The 26,204-nt window shown below is 41.2% G+C and overlaps 1 protein-coding gene across 1 annotated transcript in view; it reads right to left on the minus strand.

Moving 5' to 3' along the window:
- The window catches only part of ATXN7 (ataxin 7), a 127,890-nt gene extending 101,771 nt beyond the window's left edge, over positions 1-26,119 (minus strand). The window contains 1 exon segment of the mRNA XM_082344698.1: positions 26,002-26,119. The gene's annotated coding sequence lies outside the window, so the exon portion shown is untranslated.
- Between the last annotated feature and the right edge of the window lie 85 nt (positions 26,120-26,204).

Consider the following 26,204-nt stretch of genomic DNA (forward strand, 5'->3'; position numbering starts at 1 on the left):
AGTATACCAAACTGCCTAAACAGCAACTTAATTTTGTTTAGCGAAGAGAAAGAAATAATTTAAAAGGAAGACTGGAGAACATTTTCTAACAATAGAAACATAAAACTTGATAGCTTTTACTCATTCACCACCTACTATGTAACAAGCATTCAACAAATACAAATTTTTAAAAGACTTTTTAAATGGCAACCCATTAGAGGTGGGAGAGGAGATGGAAACAAGAAGAAAGAAAAGACCTAATTTGAATGTCCTCCAAAGTCCTGACAGGCATAAATTTAATTTATTTACTCTTTTTTTAGATTTTTGGTTGGGGGGTGGAGGATGGAGCTTGTAAAAGACGGCTTTCTTCTAGAGTAGCTGCCTAGCCCATGGTGACCCTTTTTGTAAGCACCATATAACCCAATGCCAAGTAATGCTTGTACTATGAAACTCCAAACTCCTTTCTTGTTTTGTGAAAGCTGGACACATGACCCAAACTGAGACATTCAATTCGTTCTCCTGAGAACTAGAAATTGGGATGAAGAGGGTCTACTCTGGTCTACGCTGCAAGCTCCCCCATGTGCTCTCAGTCTCTAGGAAAAAGCCAGTCGGCAAAGACTGACGAATGAACATGCTGCTCAGAGTAAATCAGCCCCAGGAGGCCCCGAAGCCCCAGAGGACAGAAAGGGAAACAGTTTCTGCCCAGGGGGTTCTAGGGCTTTCCTGTCCCATGTATAGTCTCCCAGAGGACCCAAGCACATCCTTCTGTAGGGTTTTAAGAATCCCCTGGACCTGAAGGGTAAATGGCCCCCCCTAATCAGAGCTTGAATTTTTAGGAATTGATTTCTGATAACCGCAACAAAAATAATCTTGCTCAAGACAGTAAAACTTCTGTACTAAAAATAAATAAATAAATAAAAGGGCAGATATCAGCAAAATTTGTTATAAAAGAAGATCCTGTGGACTGCCCAAGGGTTCAGAAAAATCCTCTCATTAACTTTAAACAGCGAAAAGCCCACACTGTTACATGGGCACTGTTATATCAACTTTAACAAAGAAAATGACTTATTTTCCAGGAGTAACATTTCTACGTCCTTTTAAGACTCTGAGACCCTTGTTGCAATTTATGGCATAATCTGGATCACTTCTTGTTATATAATTGAGTCTATCAAAATTAAGCACTAACCATGATAGAGGAAAGAAAATACAGGCTAAACTGAGTTGGTCCTGTTTTTAAGCATAGCAGTATACACTTCCTTTTTATTTCCTAAACTTTCTTAAATTCTAGGCAAACCATGGAGCTGCAATGTGAGAATGCACCTCAGGCGCTTGCAGAGGCTGTGAAAGGGAAGAGAAAGGGCTAGAAAGGTGGGCCCAACAAGGAGGGCAACACAGGTTTTGACTTGATTCTATCTTCTAAGCTGGAGGTGAGGGAAGGCGAACTCCTCTCTCCATCTCTCTAGAGAGGTTTACCCCAGCCGGTGTATTTATTCAATGAAAACGTGTGGAGCACGTGCCCCATGCCAGGTCCTGTGCCTTGCGAGCACCAGAACCAGGAGTGTATTCATTTGAGCTGCCTAACTCCCAGGTTACACATTTTTCTCTCCACTCTTTGACTCTCACTGCAAACAAAGAACATGGGCCTAAAATAGTTCACTTTTTTGTCTGTTTGCTTGGTGATCTTAGGGGGAGAAAAAGGGAATTTGTTGCTAATATTTAAAAGGTAGGAAGATTCACTTAAAATTCTATATTCCCACTTTCTCTTTGAAGGTCCAAAAATTTGGCCACTGAGGCCAGCTCTCCCACATGGGGATAATTGGCTGATGCCACGTCGTGGGCTACCTCTTGTCAGTGGGCATGTACTTCCCAAAGTACGCAGCTTGGCCACATCACTTATTTTCCTTCCAGGCCTGTCTCCTGTAGGCAGTCAAGCTTGTGACACTGAGCCTTTGTCATTTTCCTAAGTCTCTTCTCCCAAATGAAAAACCACAAACCAAAATTTTTAAAACAGGTTACATTGTCAACTGTAGGCATATTCTCCAAAAATGTGATTTGACAGTGTCCCTAGTTTACTCACTCTCTTCCCACCCAAGTTCCACCTTGCTTTCACCCTAACCGGTTTTCTCCCTGGCAAAGCAAATTTAATAATGAAACTCTATACAGTTGGCCCTCCTATCCACAGGTTCCACATCCGTGGATTCAACCATCATTCATCTGGTCGGGCACTATGTTCACAGTCTGCAGTTGGTTGAAACCGTGGATGCAGAACCCATGGATACCATGGGACTGGAGGGTCCACAGTGCAGTACTGGAATAAATCCCCCACAGATACCGTCCAGTTTTTGCACCTACTGCTCTAAGGGTCACTCCACTGAACACCAAAAAAGAGTTTGAAAACATAACCGGTAAAGAGGGAGCTGAAGCCAGTTACCAGGAAGGACTCCAGCACCTCTGGCCTACGTTTCAGGGATACGTTTTAGTACCTGCAGTCAGTCGTGGGCTTTCCTGACCCTCCGTGAAACTCCTCAGGCGAAGTCTTAACATTTTAAAAGGAGCCTCCAGGGCTTCCCTGGTGGTGCAGTGGTTATGAATCTGCCTACCAACGCAGGGGACACGGACTGGACCCCTGGTCCGGGAAGATCCCACATGCTGCGAAGCAATTAAGCCTGTGCGCCACAACTACTGAGCCTACACTCTAGAGCCCATGAGCCACAACTACTGAGCCCGTGCACCACACCTACTGAAGCACACACGCCTAGAGCCCATGCTCTGCAACAAGAGAAGCCACCGCAATGAGAAGCCTGCGCACCGCAACGAAGAGTAGCCCCTGCTCACCGCAACTAGAGAAAGCCCGCACGCAGCAATGAAGACCCAACGCAGCCAAAAATAAATAAAATAAATAAAATATTTTTTAAAAAAAAGAAAAAAAAGGAGGCTCCATTTTCTGACAACGTCTACATATCCACACACATTCAGCCCCTCTTCTCTCCAAAGGGTTCAACATAGCCATCCCTCCCTCCCTTTGCCATTTAAGTCTCACGGCTCTCCCATCTCAAGCCCTAACTCTCCCAGATTTCACTGATATTAACTGGGCTCTCTATCCTTTTAGCTCAGGGGTCAGCAGGCCATTTTTCCATTAGTTGTGACTATAGTACACTATTTCACCAGTAGCCTAAGAGAGAACCAAAAATATAATAAAATTCCCAGTAGTTCTCTAATTTGCCTGCACAAAATCCTTGGTCAAGGCAGTGGGTTTACAAGTCGATTCACAGAAGCACACAAAAACAATAACAATAGTAGCAACTGACATGTACTAAGCAATTACTATGTGCCCAGTACTATTAACACATAGTAAACCCTTTACATATATCATCTCACTTAATCGTCCCAGGTCTATGATGTCAGAACTTTTACTCCACTCCTTTAAAAGAGAGAAAACTGAGGCTTGCGAGGAGAGGCCAATTAGGGGCAGACCTGAGGCAGTTGCATACTCGAGCTGAGCTTGTACCATTCCTTCCACTGCCGCCCTACAGCAATTCCTACCTCTATTCCTCCACACCTGCTCTTCTCACCACCTTGAATTCCTTTCTTCCTACCTTCCAAGAAACTCACCCTTCCTAAGTCAGTTTCTTAGAGGCAGGGTCTGCAACATTTCAACCTTGTATCCCCAGGGCTGTTAATAAATGTTTGCTGAACAGAATTAAGTTAAAGGAACCAGAGGCTCTGACAGCTACCCATCCACTCAAGTTAACATGGGCCTGGGTGGGATGTTCTTGCCTTGCTAAGAACTTGCAATTAGGCCTGAGCAAAAAGTAGCTGTTCTGACATTTACCCTCACTCTTCCCTGACAAACTCACGGAGAGAGTTCAACACTGAGAAAGTTCTGGGAAGAAGGGAGGAGAGGTAAATCACGGCCCAATACTACTGTTGTCCTCTTCATAGAAGAATAAAAAGTCTGTGGAGTTGAATGGGAGGATGCCAGCCTTGGGTGACAGAGAGGGTTTCTCCCCCAATATTCTGCCAGGGGAACACTAATCTCCTATTACTGAACTGGGGTTATGGAATTCTAAAATTCATATAAATATACTCAGTCAAGTCATTCTTTGCTACTCTGAGTAGTCCTTTAGGAAAGATGACAAATAAATGAACGGCTAGCAAGTATTTAGCTCTGGGGCCATACATATTAACATTATCAGTAATAATAACTCTTACTGAATGTTTACTCTGGGCCAGACCCTGTGCTAAGCACTTTGTATGCCCAGTCTTGTTTAAACTTCACCACATCCCTATGAAGAACATTTATAAGTGAGGAAATGGAGGTCTAAAGTAGTTAGATGGCATGCCCAAGGTCATTACCAAATGGCTTACAGTAAAGGCAGTGGCTAGTGGGACAAATGTGTAATTTTTATTAACAATGCTTACAGGCTTTTTAAGTTCTTCTAGCCTTCCTCTTGAAATAATGCCACCTAAAGGCAGGCTGAGTAACCTATTACAAATCTCACTTTCTTCTCTAAGAGATCCAGGAAAAATCCCTCCTCTTCTATTAAGCCTTTCTAATTATTATTTGTATAGACTGCCAATGCTCACCTATACCCACATTCTCCTCTTCCTGAGCACACAATTAGACTAAATTTCCCAGTATTCGTTCTAGTAAGGTGTAACCATATGACTGAGTCCTAAAACATGAACAGAAATGTTTGGGGCCACTTCTAGGTTTGGCCCAGACAAAGCTCCTTGTCTTGATCCTCAATCTCTCATACCCTCTACTGGTCAAATGGAGAAGGCTCCAAGCACCCAGAGGTGAGCAAAGTCACAAAATCTCACCCTTGAATGACTGAGTGAAGCAAGAACCTCCTTGCCAACCCACACTGAGTTGTGAAATGAGTGACACGTAAACATGTATTGTGTTAAGCTACTGAGGTTTTGGGTAGTGACAGCAGTCAAGCTACACTAATACAGTATTATTGTTGTTACTATATCATCATAATTTTCATTATCAATGGCACAGCTATAATTGATTGAAAGTGTACTAATAGGAAATACATACCTATTTTATTCATTTCTCATTATGAGGTAGGTATTATCTGCACGTTACAGGTGACAAAAATCAAGGGTAAAAGATCAATAATCATTTCCTCCTCTGAATATTTATAGCATTTACAATCTGAAAGATTTACTTAGTAATTAATTATGGATTGCCTTACTATACACATTGCATTGATAGGTTAAGTAGTTTTCACTCCCGTAGTTAGTTGCTTTTTCTTGTACCTATAAATTATTTTCCTCATCTGGATAGAAAGCTGCTAAAAGGAGGGGTAAATCTTATACCTTTAAATTCTGTATCACTTCACACATTGTATAAATATACAAGTTAATTAACAGATATATATTCTTTAAATTATCTCTATATAATGTGTGTGTGTGTGTGTGTGTATATATCTATATAGATATAGATAGATAGTGTTTTGGGCCACAGGCCTCTTAGGTATACCTGACCAAGAAAAATGGCTTATTTGCTATGAAGAGTTACTTAGTATGCTGTTTATTTCAGACCCATCACTTAATGAGTATCATTAATGCAATTTTTCAATACTATAATTACATGTGTAAATGTACATACACAGTACAGTGGCTGGCATACATTCAATGATCGATAAATGATTGTTTCCCTTCTCCTCCATCCCAACAGCTACTTTAAGTAGGGTCAAATGCTACTTGAAGAAAAAAAAAGAAAAATGTTGTCAGTAAATAGAGGCTGATTTTAATTAGAAAGAATATTTTCCTGTCCGGGAGGAAGACTGTCTAAAATGTCAGGAGCTAGAGTCAAATGGAGATCAAACACCAGTTACAAGAGTATCCCATTTGTAAAAATCTGTGCAGGAACAGGAACTCTGGGCAAGCCGAGGAGCAGGGCTGCTCACTCCTTCACCTTCACCACCAGTGAGCTCAGAATGGTGCCTTGGGACCCACCTTCTATTTGCTCAATTACAATTCTGTAGGTCTGGCCACATGGGATTCCCTAGAGCCATGGTATCATTATTTGTAGCCAAACACTAAGGTGCCCTCCTACAGCTCGCAGAATATTTTTAATATTTTGTTCAAAAACAACACACTGGATTCTGAGGAAGATTTGTTCCTTTTGAGGCTGTTTGTTCCCAGCCTTCATTTACACACACGACTCCATTTCCAAAGAATCTCATTAACATGATGAAGATACTGGCTTTCTTATGGTGATACTTCACAATAACCACATATAGCAATTCTGTGACACGATCTTTACATTAGCTAATTAATGTAAATATTTCAATTGTTGTTCATTTAAATATCCTGTTCCAAAAAGTCTCTCTTCTTTAAAGAGTTCTTTCAGGATGAAATGGAACACGAATGTGGGTCAGTTACTTTATTTGGTACAATTAAAGTATATATTTGGACTTCTTACTCCTGCTCAGTAATCAATTGTAATATTTACTTTGTTGATGAAATTGGCTTCTCCCGGGGTAATTTTCCCTTTAACTTCTCTGTATCATCCTTAACAGTAGGCAATAAGGTTAATGCTATAATCAGCTATTACGTCGGCACATACGACTTTTGCTGCTGTTCAAATATAGCAACACAGAGTATACAACACCCAAGCTAGAAAAATACAGGTTTGAAAATTAGTGAATCAAACTCTGGATGATAACTTCTTTTAAAAATAAATATTCCTTAAAAATGTTTAACATAAATATTCTTTTTAAAATAAAATTCTTTTTAAAATACTCAGTGAAAAAAGCCAATCTCAAAAGATCACATTTATGTAACATTCCCAAAACGACAAAATTATAGAGTTGGAGAACAGATTAGTGGTTGCCAGGAGTTAGAGACTGTGAGGGTAACAGGAATGACTGTGCCTCGGAAAAGGCAGCACAGGGGAGATTTTTGCAGTGATGGAATAGTTCTGCACCTTGATTACTGTAGTGGTTACATGCATCGACAGATGAGATAAACTAACACAGAACTATACCCATACCTTATATACCAATGTCAATTTCCTGGCTTTGCTACTGTGCTATCGTTAGGTAAGATGTAATCAACGGGAGAAGCTAGGTGAAGAGCAACCAGGACCTCTCTGTTCTATCTTCACAATTTCCTGTGAATCTTGAATTATTTCAAAATTAAAAGTTAAAGAAACAGCTAAATGTTGGATTATAAATATATTTCACAGAATAATTTATTCATCCTATAAGTTTATAAATAATACCCAAGCCTATGCAAATATATTTTATCATCTGATTTTCCATTCTGTATACAAATGAACTACCAATTATCTTGACAGAGGCAAGGAGAGAGTGAAAATGGAGTAGGTTTTGCTGTCAGGATGCATACTGTTCAGGACAATGTAACATGGACCACTTTGGCAGCCAACATCTGGATGTCTCACAAAGGGCAGGTAGTATACAATATGTAAAAAATAAGAGCATGTATTTAAAGACTTATTTTAAAATCTGTAAGATTCTGTCATTAAAAAAATGGAGAGCCATGAAATAGTATACTTTAAATAGAACTTAACCTATTTGTGATATCAAGATCCCATTGAGCATATGATTATATGCAATTTGCAAAATGCATTATTAGACATGTGATTATCAAATATGAGATTTATTTTCTTATGTACACATGGCAATCATTTCTACAATTCAAACATCTCTCTGGCTAAATTAATATAAATTGCTGCAATGTGCCAATAATAAATGAGACAAAAAGAATTCCAGAAGCTGGGAGATGCAAATTAAAGCCAGTGTAAGTTATTTTCACTAGGGCTTTAGACAGAGATCTTTTTATCACTGACTAAAATGTAACATTCTGGGACTACATCAAAAACATGACTCCCTGATTCCCTGTATCTCACACCTAAGCTGGCTCAACACTGGTTCATCATGACTCGGAATCTAAAGAGAGGCTGGCAGCACTTCATAAATACCTTCCTGTTCACTCCTTTCTACAGTGATGCAATTTGACCTACATTTCCAGTGCCCATTGAAACTTTGTAGGAGGGGGAAGAGGAGAGTTTTTCATTTCTCCTACCCTCTGATTAACTAGGACAGCAAATGCCGCTCAAGGGACTGCTACTGGGCAGAAGCAAAGGGGGAAGAAAGTCATGCCAGTAGGAAATTCCACAAGAGAATATTTAGAAATACTGCATTCTCTGATTCTGCAAACAAACTGTCATGGCTTTACAAGACAACAGCAAGGAAGTTGCCCCACTTTACACCATAATCAGCCCAGAACACCATGGGCTGTTTTATTTACTTCAGGCTCCCAGCATGATGAAAATTAAACTTGAACTATAGATTAATCTTTGCCACAGTCTTTTTTTAAAAATAAACTTTTAATTTTAGAATGATTTTAAGTTTACAGAGAAGTTGTAAAGATTAAACAGAGAGTCCCTATACACCCCACCCCATTTCCCCTATTGTTCACCTCTTAGTGTGCCGTATTTGTCATAACTAATGAACCAATACTGACACATTACTATTAACTAAAGTCCATACTTTATTCAGATTTCCTTAGTTCTTGCCTAATGTCCTTTTTCCACTCCAGGATCCCATCCATATCACATTACATTTAGTTGTCATGTCTCCCTTCTACTCCTCTAGACCGTGACAGTTTCTCAGACTTTCCTTTTTTGATAAACTTGACAACAGTTTTGAGGAGTACTGGTGAGGTATTTTGTAGAAAGTGTTGAATTGTTTGTCCAATGTTTTTCTCAGGATTATAATGAGATTCTTGGATTGGGGGAGCTCAAGTGCCACCCTTGTTATGTCATGTCAAGTGTACATTTATCACTGTTGTTGTTAACTTGATCAACTGGCTGAGGTAGTGTCTGTCAGGTTTCTCCCCTGTAAAGGTTCTCCCTCCTCTTTCCATACTGTACTCTGGGGAAGGAAGTCACTGTGCAAGGCCCACATTTAAGGGATGGGCAGTTATGTTACACTTCCTTTCAGGGGATTATCAACAAAAATCGTTTGGAATTCTTCCACACAGAAAATTTATCTATTCTCTCTAATTTGCTTTACTTATTCAATCATTTATTTGTATCAGTATGGACTCAGGGGTATGTGCTTTACATTATTATTTTGCTATATATATATATATTACATATTAGTTATATATATTTTATTAGTATTTATTATATGTACATATTTTATTTATATTTATTTTATATCTTGGGTTATAATTTAAAACTACATTATTTAGTTAAATCATTCCAGCTGTGACCACTGGGAGCTCTTTCAGGCTCCTGTGTCCCTTTGACATACCTCATCATTCATTGTGTGTTGTGTATCTGTGTTTTGTTTCATCACTTTTTGCTTTCTGGCATTAGGATACCCTCCAGGCTCATCTTGCTTATTCCCTGCCCCAGCCATAGAATTAAGTCATGTGTGGTTCCTTTTATTGGAAATGGTATTAGAAACCAAGATCTGGGAATTGGGGCTTATCAAAGTCTTTTAATGTTTGACACTTTTAAATTTCTGTATGAACTACTTGCATAGTAAATCAACACAATTATCCCATTAAGTATCTTCACTTTGTGGCATAACATGCTAAATCATGAAGAGGATGCTTAGTAATCAAACTACCATCTGACTGGCCAAACTTTCAGGTTTGATATGACAATAAATGCCTTATTGCAAAGAAAGTTCCGGGGCAGGGCGGGGGGGCGATGGAGAAACAGAATGAACTTTTTTTTTTTTTTTAATGCAAGAAGGTCCCCTCTTTTCTCTCTCTCCCCCCCCATTACCATTATACGGTACCTCCTTTATGTCAGCTCTTAATTACTGAGTTAAAGGAAAACAGAAATATCAGTCAGACCTATCTATGAAATACATTGATGATGACCAATGACAGCAGCTACACCTTCCTATTTATGGTCTGAATATTTTAAGGTTACACATAGTTTATCTTCACTGAGACTAAACTAATCAGCCCAACACAAGGACAGAGCCAGGAGCTTCCTGGGCATCAGGGGTTACCTAATGGGAAACAAACAGATTTCCATAGATAACTGAACGGCACAGAATGGAGTTAATCACATGCAACACACACAGGAAAATCCTTCACCTCAGACTCCAGCCATTAGTCTGTGTAAACAGACTATGCTAATAAAATAGTTAGTGACCTCACCCCCTGCCTTTTTTTTTAAATAGAAAATAGGCTGGAGCCAGCACCTAATACTGATTTTCTGTCATCTTTTTCTCACTCAATCTGATTAAGATTTATATTCAGTAAACATTTCTTGAGCCTCTTCTGTACACTAGACAGCACACTATGCCTAGTGCTTCCAATTAATCCTATAGATTCAAAAGAAATTAGCTCTGTTCCCATTTTTCCCTCCCAGCAGAGTTGTTGAAGTTGTTGGAAGATAAGTCAGGCCTTGACAATGCTGAAGGCACAAAACGGTTTGGAGAAGCACATGGTTTAGCGTCTACTTCTAGAGTTGTCTTATAACATCTTAGAAAAGATCATAACTTCCTATCTATAAAATAGATATAATCAAACCTACTTCTCAGGGAGAATGCGTAGAAAGCAAAGCCCCGGCCCACACTATGGATTCTGTAAGAATTAGCCTGTGTTCACGCTTTACGTTTCATCATAATCACATCTAGGAAACACTAGGACTGTCCAACTAGGGTGTGCCATTGCCTTTTTTCATTGCCAGTTTTACTATCTTTGTAAACCCTAAAATCATGATCTTTAAAAAAAGTCAAAAAAAAAGTCAATTCCTATGCCCCAGTCAACCTGTCTTTGATAAGTAAACGATGCCCATTCATTCAAGAGGCACGGACCAGAATGGACAGGAAATATTAACAACGATAACAGCTAACAATGCCTGAAAGCTTATTTTGTGCCAGACACTGTGTGGATGCAGCACGCCAGGCCTATGAAATAGATATTTTTAATTTTCCCTAATTTCCAAATGAGAAATTGAGGCTAGAGAGGTCAAGTAACTTGTGCACAGGTGCCACCCATCTGGGCTAGGCATACTCTTACAGAAAAACCATAACAAACAATAACAGAATTATATCAAACAACTGAACATAAACATCCGTCCCTTACCTCACACTGGTGCTTCCTTTTTAAACACTGTTGCACTGGGTGCTACAGTGGAGTGAAAGAATCAGCTAAAATGTATCCTTTGCTACAGAGATGCAAACTGAGAGGGCTTTGGACACTTCTGCCCCCAAAGGGACTCCAAACTGAGACTTCCTACTTCCAAAATATTTTCAATAAATAAAACCCACTGAGGTCTCCCTACAGCATTTTACAGAAAGTAGCAACTACCTGGCTCAGTTTGCAAGGTGCTTCACTCTTTGGCCCCAGTGATTGCCTCAGGGCATTCACACTACAGGCCACTTCTAGATCCAGCTAGCTTCTTCAGGGCTCAAGTCATTACCTCTCCATCTAAATGGAGTTAATCACACACACTGATTCCCTAAAACTGGTTTAAGAGATCTCCAGCTGGCTTCCTCATTCATGTTAACATTCCCAACCTGGGCATCCATCCTACCCTGTATCAAGGACCTTCTCCCCTCCTGGATTTACCCCCAGGACAATCACAGGCCTGGAGAAGAGCAATCAGTTTTTGGAATTAGATCAGGATTTAAATCCTGTTTTCTACTTAACAAACTATGTGACCTCAAGCAAATCAGTTCACCTCTCCCGAGGAGAATTAATGGAGGAGATAAGACCAATAAAGCACAGTGCCTAGCACATATTAAGTGCCATTATCACCATTATCCCCATTCTACAGATAAGAAATTGAGTCTCCAAGTGGTGAAATAACAAAGGTCACAGAGCTGGTGAGTGGTAGGGGCCAGGGCTTGAAACCAGTTTTTTTCCTTCCTTCTACAACTCCTTATTGAGCACCATGCTTGGCGCTTAAGGACATAACTGTGAAACAGACAGACAGGTACCTTGCTCTCATGGTGCTTACATTCTGCTAAGGAAGACAGCCATCGAAACTTTACACAAATAAGTGGAAAGGTGCTTGAAGGAGTAAAAGCAGGGTACCTGAATACATACGGGTTTGACAGAAAGTAATAAGATCCCTGGAATTTGTCTGGATGGTCAGGGAAGGCTTCTATGAAGAGGTGGCACTTAAACTGGGACCAGGAGGGTCCAGGAGACAGAAGAGGTGTTCAGAGATGAGGGTGGCAGCAGGCTCTCCAGGCGAGGGAAACTCAAGAGAAGAGACTCTGAGAAAGCATGTCATATTCGAGGAACTAAGAGGCCAGAGCACCTGAGGAGGCTGGAGAGGTAGGTGGGGCCAGATCAGAGGACCACGGTAGAACATGGTAAGGATTCTGGATGTCATCCATCACTGAGGCAATGGTAAGGCACCAAATGATTGGCTGCCCTTGATGAAACAGTAGTAAAATGCTTATTCTGACCCCAGCTCCCTGAGGTCAGGGCCGTTTGGTATCTTTTTATCGTCTGTACTTCTAGGACACAGCAAGTATACTTTTGATAAATATTTGTGAGCCATATGAAAGAATCTTTGGGAAAGACAAACCACTTCTCCCTCTTTCTAAGTCCACAGCTGATACTTCTATTAAAGTTCCTATTGCTGATTATTATAGATGGGTGTGAACCTCTTTTCACTGTTTGGTCATAAGTTTCTGGAAAGCAGAGTAAATATCTTATTTATTTTTCTATCTCTCAAAGCCAAATGCTCAATAGTTATGGATTGAAACATCCTCTTTTAACAGCTAAAAATCTCTTCTTCTATTTCTAGATTGCCTGAGTAAGAATCTTCACCCTACCTTAGTGAAATAGATCTGAAGGGATAATTGGCAAGGATTTAAAAAAAAAAAAGTTCTGCTTTCCTTTTGCAGCTTAATTTTAACAACAAAAACCCATCTCACCAATGTGTGATTGAACTTACAATTTTTATATTTTAGGATAAATCACTTGTACAGTTCGCATGCATTTTTTTCTAATCTTAGTTTAATTTTAACCAACAACAAAATGCCCCAACAGAAGGTCTTACAGTGATTTTCCAATTCTTCTGAGAATTGTTCAGATTCTCTCTTTGAATATTTAATAACTCTAATAAGGGTAGGGTAACTGTTTAGGCTACTTATATTAAAAGACAGAACTGAGTCATAACCAACAGCTCATACACTTGAGGGTTTATTTTGGGATTTCAGGAGATGAGGATGATAAGATAAAATGATGAAACTGGGATTATGAATATGCTACTAGGGTGTGCTAGTAATTTTCTGTTTGATCCTTTTTCCATCCCCAGACCAATTTTCCGCCATTCTGGCCCTGCTCTGTGCCCCAGAGGCTGACCTCTACGGGTAGCATCACTAAGTTCATGCAGTCAGGCTTCCAGGTGGGTTTGGCCAATAGAAGGCACTGGAAGGAGATCAAAGAGGGAGGAAAGAAAGTGGGGGAGGGGAGTATTACTTCTTTATTCTCTCCCCCGTCTGGGCTGCATTTTCTGGCAGTGGCTGAATCCCTCCAGGGCTATTGCGCCTGTCAGACAGCCCCTCCTCTTTGGCTCTAGCTCTCTCTTTGGACTCCAGGAATGAACGCTATTTCTTCTCTTTGCTCCTTTGGACCTAGCAAGTGGTAACACCTTCCCATTGCTGTTAGTTTCTGGGTGACAGGAACCCCATGTCACCCTTAACTCTGCCCACTCTCTGAAAATAACCCCTTCATTAAAGTCCTGAACCATCAGAGTTGGACTCTGTTCCCAGCCAGAACTAAGAATTCAAACCATAGACTTGTAAAACCAGCAGTCTCCCTCCTTTGCATGTGAGCAGTTATCACAAAGGTTATTTTCCAGAGCAATTCCTTCACACCAAGCACTGTATGTAAGCTCTTAGGTTTCTCAGGCAGAAGTGACACCTTTTAAACTGGTCAGTTCAAGAGAACATGAGAGGGCGCTCTTGAAAAACAGCTGGCAGAATGGAGGGGCTGACACTTAACAATTCTCTAGGCAGGAGTCTGCTACATGTGAAAAATAAAATGTTTACAAAGAGATGCCACCTCCTCCTATTTCTCCCTGGGTTTCCTCTCCCTGAGGGCTTTGGAATCAAAGTCAGCACTGTATTTTCACACTGAATACCCAAAAGTTGTATCACTGCCTGGGGAAGTTGTCCTGTGTGTCACTTCACTTTGCTCTTTTCTCAGACCTGAGGATCTGCTTACCACTAGCCAAGGCACACAGAAAGAAAGCCAACCATCTTGTATTACTAGCCACCTGCCTGTGACCTTTCCTTCTTTCTCTCTTTCACAGGTTACGTCTGCACTAGGCGAAAGACGAACAGGATGAGAAATTCTGCTTTGCTCAGCCTCGCTTGTCTCTTTAACAGAGCTGACCAGATTAGCACTTTTCCAATGGCAAGGACTGGCATATGCTTATACCATAATCTGCTCTGAGCTCCTTCGGATTTTTTTACCAAGGCGACTGGATTTGAGGTTAGATGTTAATTGAAATCACCTGGGAGTCTCTAAACACTCCACCTTGCTTTCACTTGGCACGGCTACCCTGGAGGTTACTATATTTCTGAATATTGGGGCATTCTTTTGATCAATCAAGAGCTGATTGAAAGAATCCTTCTAGGAGGTTGATAAGGATCCATGGCGCTTATGTCAACAAGCCACTCCAACAAAGACTCCAAATGTCTCCCTCTGCAACCAGCAGGCATTCAGAGCTGACAGCAAGAGTTGCTAAGATAAAGACAGGCAGATACACTACAGTCTGCAGAAAAGATGCTCTGCTACACTTCAGCGAAAGCTGGCCAAAGAGCGAGAGAGCTCTCATGTCCCACCCCAGGGGGGAGGCCTCTCTCTTCAGCTTGAAGGAAACACTGAGAAGCAGTGGGATTAACAAAACTGGGTTCTCACTGTAGTGTATCCATTTCTAACACTTGTTACCCTTAAGTGTTCATTTCAAAGGATATTTTATTGGCAAACTCTATAAGCAGCTAGGTGGACATACATGAACTGTTAATAGTGGTATCTCTAGGTAGTAGAAGTATGAGTAACTTTTGTTTCCTTCTGTGTATTTGTGAAATCTTCCAAATTTTCTACAAACACCTCTGACTTATGCAAATCAGGGAAAAATTATTAAACAAAAACCCTATAAGCATTCTGGAATTTCAGCTTTCTGTAAGAAGCAAGTTTATGTAATTCTTGAAACTCAAAAATCCAAGTTACCTTTCTTAGCTTTTGTGTATTTTAAGATTTTCAATACTACTTTTTATGAACTATGTTTTCATATTAAGAAACTATTCTAGGGCTTCCCTGGTGGCGCAGTGGTTGAGAATCTGCCTGCCAATGCAGGGGACACGGATTCGAACCCTGGTCTGGGAAGATCCCACATGCCGCGGAGCAACTAGGCCCGTGAGCCACAACTACTGAGCCTGGGCATCTGGAGCTTGTGCTCCGCAACAAGGGAGGCCGCGACAGTGAGAGGCCCGCGCACAGCGATGAAGAGTGGTCCCCGCTCGCCGCAACTAGAGAAAGCCCTCGCACAGAAACGAAGACCCAACACAGCCAAAAATAAATAAATAAATAAATAAATAAATAAATAAAATTTTTAAAAAAACTATTCTAAATGTAAAAAACAAGAATGATAAACTGGGTTTAATGTGTAAATTTTTTCTGGGACACATCACAACCTTAACTGAGATAATTTAGACTCTTCAAGGTCAAAATTCACTATTTTCATACTCTGAAGCACTCCTAATACAGATGAAAAATGGAACTGTTTCTTTTTGTAAGACTACCACGCAATATCATATGCATGATATCATATGCAATGATATGGCTAAGAGACTACAGATAAAAAAACAGACTGGTGTTTCTTGCACCACAAATGTTAGCCAGTAAAAACTTTCCAGTCTATAGCTGATTAACACTTGACACCAGCTCTCTGGAAAAGAAAGCTAATCGTTGCTGGCAGTCAGCTAAGGCAACAGACACACTCAGAAACCAGCCTACTACGACATCATCACTGCTGTTTACTATGACAACTGATTTTTCAATTCAGTGCCATTTATAGTTCTAAACAGAAAGCTGGAATATGTAACTAGTTTTCTAGGAGCTACCTTTCTCATAATCTATAATAGCTAAACATGTATTATTCACTGTCTTGTAGTGTTGAAATAAATTAACAAGGAATCTTAGAAACCATAAACATCTTTACTAGCTTCAGGAAGCTAGTAAATTTGAACAAGTGATTCCATTTAAACTGTCCTAATGTAATGGCAAGTGGTCTCTTTTCCAACTTCGATTTATAGTTATAACTACCAGAACAATAATAATCAACAGGGTGAGGAGTGGAGGGAGCAGAGACTAGAGTCTTAACTATCTCCTCTTAAGAGCAGCTAAGAGGAGATATTTAATCTCCTTTTGTGTTCAGTACTTTAAAACTTAAGAAAAAAAAGTGAATAAAATACAAAGCAATGAAAAATATGCATTTTTCAATGCAGAACTTTGTTAGCACTCTTCACGATTAAGTTCAAGGATCCTAAAGGTTCAAAATGTCTGCAAAACTGAGACCATAATACAAATTAGAAATGCAAGAGACCATGAGAAAATCAGATTTTTGACTAGTGTCGTTAACAGAACATGTTTAAAAGCTGTAGAAATCAGTGCCTGAAACAAATTAGAAAAAGAGAGATAATTTAACAACTAGTGTTAAATGCTAAAACGAGCTTCTAAAGCTACAGAAAAGTCTTGTGACATCTCTATGGCCAAACAAGAACCACCATATTGTCATTATGATCATGTTGATGGTTCAGACGACAATTAAACTTTAAAACCGAGGCGGAAAAGGCCTAACGTACAACCCTATTGTTAACAGAACACTGTCTGGAGACTTAATTAAACACAAGCGTCAAGTGCTCCTCTCAAAATCTCTTGCAGTGATGGACCTGAAGAGCAGAAAACAGGGCAGACCATTTAAAAGAAGCGTCCAGGGGTTGGGAGGACAAGTGACTACACCAAAGGTGGTAATTACATCCTGGGGAAGTAAAAAAGGCCAGACTAAAGGGCTCCAAGAGGTACTTCAAAACCAGCTAATCTTGGGAAGAAGAGGTGGGGTAAATCGGCTTCTTGACTGGTTATCTGTGGGGAAATAAAAAGATGCTGGGACTCCAAGGCAAGAGTAAACAAAAGCGGCTGCAAATGACCAAGGAAACCATTAGATACCTCCATTACACACCAATGTGCCCACAGTAAGAGGTTAATCGTAGGTTCACCCATCTCTAATTCAGCCTGGGACCTTGAGTAACCGGATAAGGGGCTTCTGCAATTGGTAAACCACCATTCTAGAACTGCCCTCAGCAAAGGCATGGGTAGTCAAAGTATCCAGGGGTTCTCCTGCCAACAGTCATATGCTGCAAGGGTAACTGCTTACCTTTTCTAAACCATATTCTCAGCTAAAAAATAGGGGGAAATATGCTCTTCTCTGACTTCAAAAGATGAGAGTATAAAACAGGAAAATATGTGAAAATGTTCTGAATAAAATCACATTGTATTTGCACATGTTACTGACTGAAGCATGGTTTAACTTATACTCTAAAGGCTATATAAACATAGGTTGTCCCTTCAGCTTATAAGCTGGAAGGTCTAAAATGTTTATTTTAAGGTATTAGCAAAAATACCATGAAAGCAGCTAGACATTTCAAGATGAGAGAGAAACAAACGCAGGACAGTTTGGGACATTTAGTGCAGAGGCCAATAACGGTATTTATCTCACTGTGTCCTAAAGGGATCACCATGCACTGGGTAAAAATGTTCTTCACAGGGACTCTGTTACCAAAAACTGGTTAAATTACAGTCCATGTGCTTTTCTTCTAAAGTATCAGGGAAATGCATAATGTTTTATAAAAGATTACCACATAAGAAATGGATAAATATGTTACTGCACTTACAGTGGTAAGATTAGCTGAAATGGAAATAGGTGGTGTGGAACCATAATATTGTGTCTCAAACTGGGGTTTAAGAGGCATGCAGGATTGGGAGGGAGAGAAGTGTTGCAAGTATTAATGTGATAGATAATGCACAAAGTAATGCACACACAGAGGCCCACAAATGTTTAGACTGTGGACATCCATGGTTTTATCAGCCCTGCGTCCACTCCCCCCTGCTGAGGAATGATAATTGCCTCAACAGGTACTTTCTTGGTGAGGCAGGAACCAAGGCACCTGCCAGCACGCAGTCTGAGCCTGAGAGAGACACACTCAGTAGAGAGAGGGGTTAAAAACAATTGGAGAAGTTATGAAGTCCGGCACCCCGCGGACACTCTCCACCGAGTCCCGCTACGTGGATCTCTGAAGCTGCTCTGGATCTGATCCATTCTGAGGCCTGGTTCTTCAGCTCTATTGTCAATGCTGAGAGCTACACCACATCCTTCCAGCAACCTCCTTTTTCACTTAAAGTGGCCAGATTTAGTTTCTGTTGCTTACAACCGAAGACCTTTAGCTGATTAGTCATTATTTTGAGTCTAGAAGAAGGAATTTTCTCAGAGATTTGGGAGATAAAATATAATTTGATTGGCAAGTAATTTAGACTTAATTTTATGGTAAAACAAAGGCATGCATCATGGAGTAGCATACAAAATTCATGTCGAATTTTAAGATAATGGATTGTTCTTTTGAGATTGTTAAAGATCTGCTTCCTCCCACTTCTCACTCTCTCTCCCTGCCCCATGCAAGTGTCTTTAGCAAGGGGTTTAAGAAGCACTAGTATAGAGATTAACTTTCCTTAACTTTTAGGATTTGATCTCAGGCCAGGCAAGACCTGTGGAAGAACTGCCCTGCCCTAACTGTAAGCAAAAAAATGATCACTGGGCTTCCCTGGAGGCACAGTGGTTGAGAATCTGCCTGCCAATGCAGGGGACACGGGTTCAAGCCCTGGTCTGGGAAGATCCCACATGCCGCGGAGCAACTGGGCCCGTGAGCCACAACTACTGAGCCTGCGCGTCTGGAGCCTGTTCTCCACAACAACAGAGGCCGCGATAGTGAGAGTCTCGCACACCGCAATGAAGAGTGGTCCCCGCTCGCCGCAACTAGAGAAAGCCCTCGCACAGAAACGAAGACCCAACACAGCCAAAAATAAATAAATAAATAAATTTATTAAAAAAAAAAAAAAGATCACTGTTTTAAGCCACAAAGTTTTGGAGCGGGTTGTTATTACTCAGCAATAGATAACTGATAGATGTGCTTCATGAATTATCATAATATGTCTACATTCTTTTATTCCATGCATTTCCTAAAGTTTCCTAGGAAGGAACTCAACACTCCAGTGTTTCCAAATAACTGTCACAGGCAGATGTGGTTACACTTCTCATTCTTTACAGCCAGGTCAATGCTTCTAATTCCACAGAAACAATGAAATGTACCTCAGTCAGAACACAGAGGTTTAGGCAGGAGGTAGAACATACTCCAAAGCCAAACTAACTTAGGTGAACATAAAGTGAAAATTTTCTCCAATTATCATAGTTATACCACAAGGATGCAGGTACAAACAGGGTTGAGCTGGGATTGAAGGTAACTGGCTAAGAGAAGAAAAATGAAGCAAAACTGCTATGTCTAAAAACTTAGTTTGAAAACTAGAGAACTCAAAACAGATTCTCCCTTTAACAGTTTCTCTGCCTGGAACCGCCTTCCATATAAACTTGAAAAATGATCAAAACCCTCTTTTAAAAGTTCACCACATACTATCTAGAGAAAATGCTTGCTTTAGGTTACCATCCATTCAACAACTATTTATGGAGCACCAGCTCTATGCCTGTGAGCCCCTGAGCACTCCTTCTTTTTTTTTTCTTCTTCTTTTTTTTGATAGTGAGACCAGGGTAAAGGGAGCATGACTGGGTGAAACTAGACGACACACCTCTCTTGGTCAAGGTACCTGGTCTGGTTAGAGGGTTTAGGCTGATGAATGCAGCAAACAAGGCTCTGCCCTCATGCAAACCTATATCTAGAAGGGGGGAAATATTAGTAGCTAATATTATCATTATCAGCACTATTATCTCTATCATTACTGTTATTATTATGCCCTCACCCCTCCCACCACTTCTTCCTCTTAGTTACTGCTAAGTATCTGGCACTCTGCTAAGCACTTATCATTTAATCTTCACAACAGCTTAGCATGGTATTACCCACATTTTACAGATGAGGAGACTGAGTTCTAACTGGACAAGAGCAACACAGAAAGTGTTGGAGCTCATGCTTTTAACCACTAGCCTATACTCCCTCCATACATATGAATTCCTTACAGTTTTATAAGAATTTCAACAGGGGGAAAAGAATCCTTCACAACAAGAAATGAGGCACAACATACTCTCTTAATCAATGCCTATGCGTCTGTGAGTGTTTTCAGTGAGTTTCTTCTAAAAACTGATATTTATTTAGTCCTGTATGGAATTTTTTCTTTCCTGTTGGAAGAGTCTGGAAAATATTCTTGCTTATTAGTAATATAGAAAACATTTTTAAAGGCATATGAGACAGCATATTTCACTTCTCATTCAATACAACACAGACCATGAGGGAAATTGGTCATCTCGGGGAATGAGGCCTCATTTAGCCACATATAGGAGATGTTTTCCATTAGTATGTTTATTCTTTAATAACTTTATCATTTTTTCCTCATTACAAAAGCAGCACATGCTACCTAAAACAAACAAACAAACAAACAAAAAATAAAGAGAAAAGATCATCCACAATATTATTACCTAGAGGTAACAAGCTCCTATTAGTATTTGGTGTACATCCTTCCAGATACTTTCTTTTAGGTTTCTATACACAGGGCTTTCATCCACCTTAAAAATCACACATTAAACATATTCTCGTGCTATCCTCTGTTTTCCTAAACATCATTCCCATGTCAATAAATATCAACCTGCATCATCCTGTTTAAAGACTGCACAGTATTTATTTCACTGTATGGATAGGCTCTAATTGACTTAATCAACCCTTTATTAATAAGCATTCAGATTACTTTCTGTGTTTTGCTTTTACAGAAACCAGGGCAGTGAGGAGTCCGGCACACACATCTATGCACCCTTGACTGATTGGTTCTTTAAGATAAATTCCTAGACGTTGGCTTCCCATTTTATTCATGACCTTGTTGGATTCATATTGCCCCAAGTGTCATCCAGAAAATATGTACCAAATTTACCTTTTTCAAAAGAAGGAAACTCTTAAATGTTAAGCCTTAAATGTAATAACATACTTTACACTTCCAACATTTAGATTAAATGGCCAAGAACTTTAAAACTGCAATTTATCACTAAGTATCTAAAATATCAATTCAAGCCTCTGACATTGCATTAGGTTTACATTTGGAGGAGGAAAATTCTAAAATACCCAATTAGTGGGTTTTATTTCCAGCATAATGTTGTTTTGAAAAGTTAAACTCCAAAAAGAACATATTTGCTGCAAAACAAGCAATTAGTAGAGAATTCTAAAAGGCAGGAAGAGAAGTAAAAAATAATCAATTATAGCAACCACTAGGTCACCAAATCTGCACCCTATACAATGGCCAAGAGAAAAGGGTCAAGAGAGAGAAAAGGTGAAAACTAGAAGAAGCGACTCTCAGAGCTTCAGTGACGGCCGGATGAAATTACACACAGACATATACATCTACATGCTCTGTACACACCAATCCTGGAGCTAATCTCCAGGGGTTAGAACACAAGAGGAATCTTTGTGTGCTTTATTTGAGCAAACATCATGCAGAGGCGGGTGGAGGAGGCTGCATGCAGGTAAGAGCGGCTCCTTAGCAGCTTGAGGCCTAGTATCAATTACTTCCCTTCCAGGGCACAGGGAGGGTAACAGGAACTTGAGGCGTGAGACAGCTCCAAAGGCACTGATTCCCTTCAAAACCATCACACAGGACAGGGCTCACTCATCAAGCTCTACAGAAAACTGGGCAAAGTGAGAACATTTTTAGCAATAAATAATTTACTGGTGAGCACAATGCGTGTGCTAAGAAGGGAAGGCCACACACCAAAACTAATAACAATGTACTGGAGTCTCATGCTAATGGGGGCGATGGGGGCATTAGATAAAGTCTGCATACCAAAAGCACTGAATACTTGAGATGGCAAATGGCTGCGGGGAGTGCTGCTTGGTGACTTCATAAACCTAAAGGACTTCCGGCTCTTCTCAGCAAGGGGGTCAGCAAACTATGGCCCATGCATGGGTCAAATCCAGCCTCAGCCTGTACACACCATGAGCTGCTGCCTGTGCACACCATGAGCTGCTGCCTGTACACAACATTTTTAAATGGTTGAAAAAATTTTTTAATATTTCATGGCATATAAAAATTATACGAAATTCAAGCATCAGTGTCCACAAAGTTTTACTGGAATGCAGCCATGCCAACTCACTTTTGTCTATGGCTGCTTTCTCCATGCACTGACAGAGATGGAAGGGGTGACAGGGACCTGAGTGGCCAGCAAAGTTGAAAATATTTACTACCTCATCCTTTACAGAAAGTTTGCTGATCTCTGTTCTAGGCCACAAAATCAAGTCATTTTTGAATGGTTCACAGCTCTCAACCTTGGTGCATGCTTATTAGTTTGGCTCTGACACACCCAGGACGTAGACATAGCCTGCCAGCCTAACAGAGAATGCAACCCCATTGTTAAGAACACTAGACAGGTCTAATAGGACCTATAGAGGCTGGGGTACATACCCATGATAACCAGAAAGATGTGAAAGGCTTTTCTGAATTGAAAGCAGGATGGTCCCAGAAGGTTTATGTGGGAATGAGTATGATTAAAGGTTTTCTCTTTGAAAGAACGTATGAGCTATCTCCCTCTACAGATGAGAATAAAACCATCCTCAAAAGGGCTACCACCTTTGAGCACTTACTAGGGGCCTATGACTGAGCAAAGCCTTTTGCTTTTCTTATCTCATTTAATGGTCATCTTTTCTAGACTCTGAGAGGCTGGCTGGCTGGCTCAGGAAATGGGAATCAAATCCAGGTTCGAGTCTAAAGCCTGTGTTCCTAACCACTCTCCAACTTGAAAGCAAAGGGCAAGAATGCTCACCAGGAATAAATGAGAGGGAAAGGGAAAGACCACAGGAATAGCGGAAGCAAGTTTATTTTTATGACCATGAGCATTTTATTCATCTCTCTCTTCACTCATAATATCCTCTCTTCCTTCAGTGTTTAAAGAAAGGAAAATTCACTTCTTCCAGAATCTTTGCTGGAGAGCAGTAGAGAGTGGAACTGAATAAACCGTTCACTCCAAGAACTGGTTGTCAAGCTCAAGCCTCTGCTTATCGACCATCAATTTGGTCTAAATTTTTAAGTATAATTGATAAACAGCCACAATGCACCTAGGTCAAGCCCTTTATGTGTATGCATGGCTTATCAACTGACAGACAACAGTTTGCTGTGGGAACAAAATGGCAGTGCTTTTGCACCTTTAAGACCACATGACTAGATTAAGACAACTTTAAAAGGCAAGTACTGAGCACAAATATCTACTTTTTCTTATTTTTTTTCTCTTAAGAATTATTCTAACTCCCATTTTATTTAATAAAAACATATATCTCTCATTAGGGGGGCCCAGGACCTCTCCTACAGACCCCTCCCCAGAAAAATACACATACACAAAAAAGATTAGGTCACAACTATAGGGGGTGCAGGAATCTCTTGAAGCCCATTCATGACTCTTTGAGGTCCACAGACCCCCAAAATAATCCTAGCTCTAAAAGCATATTACGAAATGCCTGTTTTACAGGACCAGGGTAAAAACCATAGAGCTAGCTCTCTCATCATCTTTTAGTTTCAGAGGCTAATATTAAATAAATACTCAAAGAAACTTCCTTAACTAGACTCTCATACTCTCAAAGAACGAATCTAATGACTTGAGTAAATAACCAAACCTAAAGTCATACATGTTCGAAGTCCAAATCAGTTTTCGTATAGTTTAAAATCTGCTACTTCTTTCTGCTCAGAGATTTCCCTAGGAAAGGAAGAAATGTTAGTATGGCATAGAGCTTGAGCCTCTTCTACTTTAACATTCATGAACATGTGAATATATAATAACTGTATAAAAGAAAACCACTTGTAAGATTTATTAAAAGATGTTCTCTCACTATATATGAGATGGAGAAAAGTCAATTAAAAGAGTGCTTAAATGTTCAACACAAAAGATCTGTGTCAATGCAACTGCCAGTTATGTAGCTAACAAAGCAGATTTTTCAAGTTCAGAAAGGCTCAAATTTTGCTGTGTTTCCCACCACTTGAGTCAAGAACGTTCAGAAATGTTTATTTTCAGGTATACCTCAACTTTAAAGTCTTTCCAATCTCTCTTGGGCTTATTACTTCAGAAAATTCCTGGCACTGCCCAACAAAATACAAAATGAACTTATAAGTGTTTCGCCAGGACTCCATCTACGAATGACAGCCTGCCTCATGAAAATTTAAGTTACAGGGGGCAGTGATACTTTCCCATCAACAACATTAAAGATTATTTTAAGTCACTAGATACTGTTTCCAAATCAGTATTATGATGATACAGCCAAGCAACAAGTAACTTAAAAAGAACACCCTTTCACCACTTGACTATTACTTTTTTTTTTTTTTTTTGACTATTACCTTTTAAACAACAATGATCCCCTCCAAAATGCCACTTGGGATAGACGGTCAACTGACACTTCAACTTACAATATGTAGTACTTAAGATTTATAGTAATTCATCTTTTGGTTACAGTGTCTTCCTCTAAACCAAGAAAATGAACAGGATCCCAAACCCATGCACAGCCAGCATTGAGGCCAATATTTTTTCAAAACCAGGAGAGATTTCCCACGGTGGGGGAGGGCAAGTTATACCTCAAAATATTCACTCAAGGTAAAAAAATTTTTTTTTGCCTTTGTGCTAAAAGTCAAAGGTGCTAACTCTTTAGATAACTGTTGAAGAGCATTACTGAAGTTTAGACTTCATATATACGAATAAAATTCCCTGCATACTGATTTCTCGCTAGAGGTGATACACCCTTAACTGTCATACATTTGCATATATAGCTCTTCCTCTACAACTAAGAGAAAACCGGGAGAATGAACCCAATTTGCTTAAGGAAACTGAAACAACCAAATCCATCCTCCATAGATGCTTCATCCCTAATATGAAGAAGCGAGGCACCTGGGGGGCAGAAATCTTAGAAAGTAACTCAATAGAACATCAAACCTGGGTTGAAAACTCAGACCCGCTTCTTGCGGCTCACTGAATCGATCCCACTGGAGATCAAATCAGCCGGACTGCTGCTGCTTGTTTCCTCTCGCCCCTCACCACCGAAATGTTGCCATTTGCGAGAAACCCATCGAAGTTGAATCAAAGTGACTTTTGGGAAAAGATACCAGTATCACCGGCAGTGTGCTCCAGAAATGTGTAACTCTACACACTAGGGATCGTTTCTTATCGAGCACCTCCCTCTCCCTTCACTTTCGACTTCCCCTTAAGATGGGGGCAGTTTTTGAAAATCACAGAGAAAAATAAATAAGAGCACCCCATCCCGGTCACCGACGGGGATTCCGGCGCCCAGGGAGGACGGCCGGCAGCCGGCTCCCAGTCGCTGCGTGAACTCCACCCGCAGGTCGCTGAATGTCTCGGGCCCCCTTTCCCAGCACCCGCCCGAGCCCCGAGGGGAAGGGGGCGGCCGCCGGGACCGGAACCGCGCCACCTGGAACCCGGGGCCTTTTTCGCTTGCCGGCCGCGCCCCGCGCAAGTGTCCGCGCGCGAGACCCGCCCCGGCGCGCGTGGGCGCCAACTTCGCGGGGACCCTCACGCCGCGCCCCCTCTGTGCCCCGGGTCCCCCGACTCCCGGGCTCAGGCGGGCAGGGCGCCCCCTCCGCGCGCCCCGCCCCCCCCAGGAGAGCGAGCCCACCCCCAGCGGCGGTAGCGGGAATGGGGTGGCGGAGCCGCGGTCGCCGTACCCCGGGAGGCGCGGGGGGCTTGGACCCCGCGTGGCCCCCGCCGCCCCGGCGGCGCCCGGGCGAGCTCACCTGGCGTTTGGCGGAGGCCTCCGGGGCGGCCTCTGGGCGTGGGCCGGACGGGGGCAGCGGGGGGCGGGGGGGGGCGGCGGAGGCCGGGGCTGCACCGGGGCCGCCGCCACCGCCCGCCTGGCTTCGCCCCACACGCGCCGGCCGCGGCCGCCCCCGGGGAGTTCGGGGAGCGCGCGGAGCGCAGGTCCCGCGGCGGCGGCGGC

This window comes from Balaenoptera borealis (assembly GCF_965194805.1).
Source record: "Balaenoptera borealis genome assembly, chromosome: 12".
NCBI lineage: Eukaryota > Metazoa > Chordata > Mammalia > Artiodactyla > Balaenopteridae > Balaenoptera > Balaenoptera borealis.